The following is a 4,841-nucleotide window of genomic DNA, read 5'->3' on the forward strand; positions in this document are numbered from 1 at the left end:
ATTACGGAGGCATTAAAACCTCATGAAAGCATAAGTATTTTACTCCCTCCTAGAGGGACAAAACTGAGGTATAGAGCTCATGTTATGCACATGTATACGAATGATATAATAAATAAATAAATAAATGAAAATCTTTTTTAAAAAATCAATTTATTAGGCTTTTAGATAACACAAATTTATTTGCTAGCCTGACTCTCGGAATATCCCTAGTGGAGTTGCTAAACTGTCATAACATCTAGATCTGTAGACCTATCGTTAGACATTGACTTAAGGAGTTGCTACCAATTTTTTTTATTTAGGTGCAATTGGCTACCTAAATAACTCGGTGCCTTTTTAAAAAGAAATCTTAAATTTGACTTAGGTATCTTTAAAAAGTAGATTCAATGTCTACAAAATCAAAACTAGGTTCGAGAGTATGGTTACATGTGAGGAAGATTATAAGATCCCTACAACGCCCATCAAAGGATGGTACCAGCTTGATATCGTGTTATTGATTGAGCCTTAAAAATCTTACCAGATAATTAATTATTGAAATTTATTATTAATTGACTCCAATACTTTTAGCAAAAAATTAAGAAAATTCTCTCACCTCAAAAGTATACAAGAAAACTATTGTTTCTCTTACAGGGACTCTATTGTCGGATTATTTAACATTAAAAAATTTCTAAGAAAAAATTAATATTTCAACTTTTTCCCGAGATTTTTTTATTTTACTTTTTAAAAAAATAAATTAATGCATTTATTCAAGGAAAATTGATACTTTCAATTTTTCCTCAAAAACATTTTTTGAAATTTTTATTTTCAAGAAAAATTGATACTTTCAACTTTTCCTTAAAACTTCTTTTTTATTATTAAAGTTTTTTAAGGAAAATTGATACTTCAACTTTTTCTCAAAAATTTTTTTTGAAAATTTTTATTTTTAAGAAAACTTGATTCTTTAACTTTTTTTAAAATTATGAAATTATTTTTATTTTTATTATTATTTTTTAAAACAAAGATTTACCAAAAAATAATTAAGTAAACAAACAAAATAACAAAAAAATTACCAAACAAGTCTCGACTCAGCTTGGCTCAAAAAGGCTTGGCTACAATAGTGAATTAGGCTTGATGGCTCTTTTTCTAGTAATCCAAAATGCTTAAGAAGGCTAATGGGTTTTTTTCAAATTTTCGTGCATCATTGACACCATCGACACCATAAGTCACCACCACCACCCTCTTTTTTGTTTTTAGCTTTTTCCTTTCTTCAACCTCAAAATTCTAGTTAGGAATCTTGTACCTAAAGCCCCACTCTTTGATCATCATCTTTTTACTGATGTGAGTCACAACAGAATCCTACACCTAAAACCCTACTTTTTAATCGTCATCGTTCTATCGATGTGAGCCACAATAGAATCTTACATCTGAAACCTTACTCTTTGATCCCCTCATTCTGCAAACATAAGTCACAACAAAATACTACACTTGAAACCCTAAAACCCTATTGTTTGATCACCGTCGCTCCGTCGACGTAAGTCACAACAGCCACCGCCTTCTTTGCTATTTATTATGACAATTTTAGGTTGATGGTGGGTTGTCTATTGAGTTTGGGGTATTTTGAGTTTTCGGTATTTCGTGGGTGATTGATTTTTGATAATGGGTGTTTAGGCTACCATTCACGCCAATTTCAATGGTGGTAAGATTAGGCAGTTTGGTGGAGAAAAAAACAAAAATGAAGTGGAGCTGCCAATAGTTGTTGGGTTTTTTAATACAAAAAAATTGAGTATTCTATCCCTATAATCTAAATTTTGAGTTTTAAAAAAAAAAGCACTAAAGTTTTAAACATTTAATTTGATACTCAAAATTTCAAACACAGACCCTTATCACCTTATTTATCCTTTTTTTATTCTTTTTATATATTTTCCTACAAAATTCTAATAGAAGCAAAACAATTACAAATGGCCTAGTCTGATCCAAAATATAATCTAACCCTAAAACTCAAATGCTAAATCCAAATCCAAATAGGTTAGGTCCAAATCCCAAGTCAAACCAACTTGAGATTCGAGGATAACACAAGACAAAATAGGGTGTCTACACTAAGATTTCGAGTTTCACCTAAGGTTTAAGATTTCATTTTAAGGTTTTTATTTAAGGTTTCATTTTATGGTTTCGTTAATTTACAAACCTCTCTAAACATCTCCAACATCTAGGTAAACTTTTAGAGCAAAGTCATTCTTCATAATTTCTCCAACAAAAATTAATTTTTATATTTTTATATATTTTCTTTTTCATTAAAATTTTATTAATATTACTATTTATTTATCTTTTAGTATTTTATTTTCATTATTTAGTAAGTTTCCAACATTTAAGCAAAATTATTTATTTTTTAAAACTTGATTTTTAATTCCCTCCAACATCTAGGTAGGAATAAGAAGATTTTTGAATTAAAAATTTATTATTATTATTATTATTATTATTATTATTATTATTATTATTATTATTATTATTATTATTTTCTTTTAAAATTTAAAGTGCATGGAAATGAATAATATTCAAAATAAATTAAAGCATGAAAAATTGAATCACATGAAAATTAAAACAAAACATATAAAATTAAACCACAAAAAATTTAAAATTACACAAAATTTAAACTAAAATTAAATTTACAAAAGAAATATACCTGGACATAACAAGCACAAATTTGGTGATCCATTCATAAGTCTTGTTTATCAATCCAAAATAGGACACCTAAGCTAAAACAGAAGGCAAAGCCCATATACAGTCCATTGAGAGAAAAGCTATGCACACCTTAATGATAAAACTCAAAAGTCCTAAATGATGGAGCTTCCTCAAACAAGCAACCAGTGGGCAAAAGAAATACAATAAACATTTTCCATGCAGTAAAACATGACTGGTTTATGTAGGAAATTTTAAATCTCTTATGGCTATTATGGACCCTTTCCCTATGGCAAACTATGGCTACGTAATATACATATTTTGGATGCATGTAAGTGAAGTGCTTAAGCTTCCATAATCGTCCATTAACAGAAGCAGTGAAATAGCAAGTTTGGGACGGGATCCAACCCAAGGGAAGGATGAAGAAACGAAGCAAGCAAAACTCATAACTCAGACAAAGAGAAAGTGTAAGTTTTAGGAAACAAGCAAAACTCATGACTAAAGAAACTCAAAACGAAAAACTAAATGAACATACTGGGCAATTAGCTTTCAAACAGAAACAAAGGAGAGCTAGAAGAACCCTCACCTTTGCTGAAGACCTTCCCACAAAGTGCTGCTTTCACGGCTCTCTCTTTTTTTTGCCAGTTTTTTGTTTTCTTCTCGTTCTTATTTAGCAGTTAGCCATTTTTTGTTTCAGTTTCCTTTCGTTTCCTGCCACTTTCTAGTTTTTTGAAAGACTCTCCTCTTTTTTTTTCTTTGGTTGCCTGAACCTCTTCCTTCCTTTTTCATTCACCACTGCCTGCTCATTCTTTTTTTTCTACCAACTTTCCTTTCTTTATCTGCTGCCAGTTATTTTGTTAGTTTTCCTCGCTGCCGCTGACTACTCTTTCCCTCATGTATTTTACCTGCTTACTTCTCTTTCTATTTTCTGGTTTCACGCTTCTGTCCTCCACCAGAATGCTTCCTCTCTTTTCCCTTTTTGTTTTTTTTTCCAGTTTTTTTCTTTTGTCACACGTCCAACCCTCTTTTTTCTTTTTTGTTGGTATTCATGATTCCCCTTTTTTGACTGCTCAACCCTTTTTTCTCTGCCTGTTTCTCACTTTCCATTTTTGCTTGTTGCTGATACTGGTTCCTTCCTGAAAGCCTTCTTCCCCCTTTATTTTTTTGCTCAGTTTTTTTTACCATTCCATTATTTGCTAATTGGCGTCCCTCCCCTTTTTGTTCTTGGTTTTTTTCTTTTTTTTTTTCTCTTTACCGTTTTTGCTTGCCAGCTTCAGCATGTCCTCATGCAGTTTTTCACGCCGCCATCAGTTTTTTAGTAGCAGTTGTTTTGTTTCGCACGTCTTCATTTCACGTCTCCAGCTATATTGCATCAGTTTTTCATATTTTTTATTTGCACGTGTTCATGCATGCCATTCCTTTCTTTTTTCACACCACGCTTTCCTCACGTGTGTAGCTTCATGCAAGATTAGGCCAAAATGGACTCACCTGTTGGCTACAGTTTAGGCTTCACAAAGAAACTTACAGGCCATAGTTTTTTTTGGGCCCAACTTTGTGGCCTAGCATGGTCTTTGTTTGTTTTCTGCTTATTTGGGCTTAGTTTGCTTGTTTCATTTTATCTCATCTAGCCTTTTATTTATTTTGGGTCTAGGTTTTATTTTTTATTTTTTAATTAGTCTTATATTTTAATTTTTTATTATTTTATATTTTTATTTTATATTTTATTTAAAAGCCAACAAAAGGTCATTTTGAAGATTTTTTCGAGCTTATGCAACGGGCTTACTATGAAACTCACATTAAATCTCATTTAAAAATAAATTATTAAATAAGTTTAAAAAATAACAATCGAAAGTCCAATTACAAGAAAAACTTGAATTAAAAAATAAAATATCTTATATAAAATTAAGTGTTTACAATTTAAATACCATTTACAGGAAAAAAGTAGAAGAATTCTGACTCAATTAGGATTAGATCCTTCTTAAGTTTAAGGATCCTCACCTATCTCAAATCCAACGAGATTATCACCGAGATATCCCAACCTAAACTTTTAAAATAAATTTATTTTATATTTATCCTTCAGTTTTTTTTTTAAGATAAACAATAATAATAAAATAAACGAGATAAAATAAAGATACACTAAAAATAAAAGTAAAATAAAATAAAGATAAAATAACATTAAAATACAAGGA

Source organism: Durio zibethinus, chromosome 4 (assembly GCF_047325235.1).
Source record: "Durio zibethinus cultivar Kanyao isolate XHJ-2024 chromosome 4, ASM4732523v1, whole genome shotgun sequence".
Taxonomy (NCBI): Eukaryota; Viridiplantae; Streptophyta; class Magnoliopsida; order Malvales; family Malvaceae; genus Durio; species Durio zibethinus.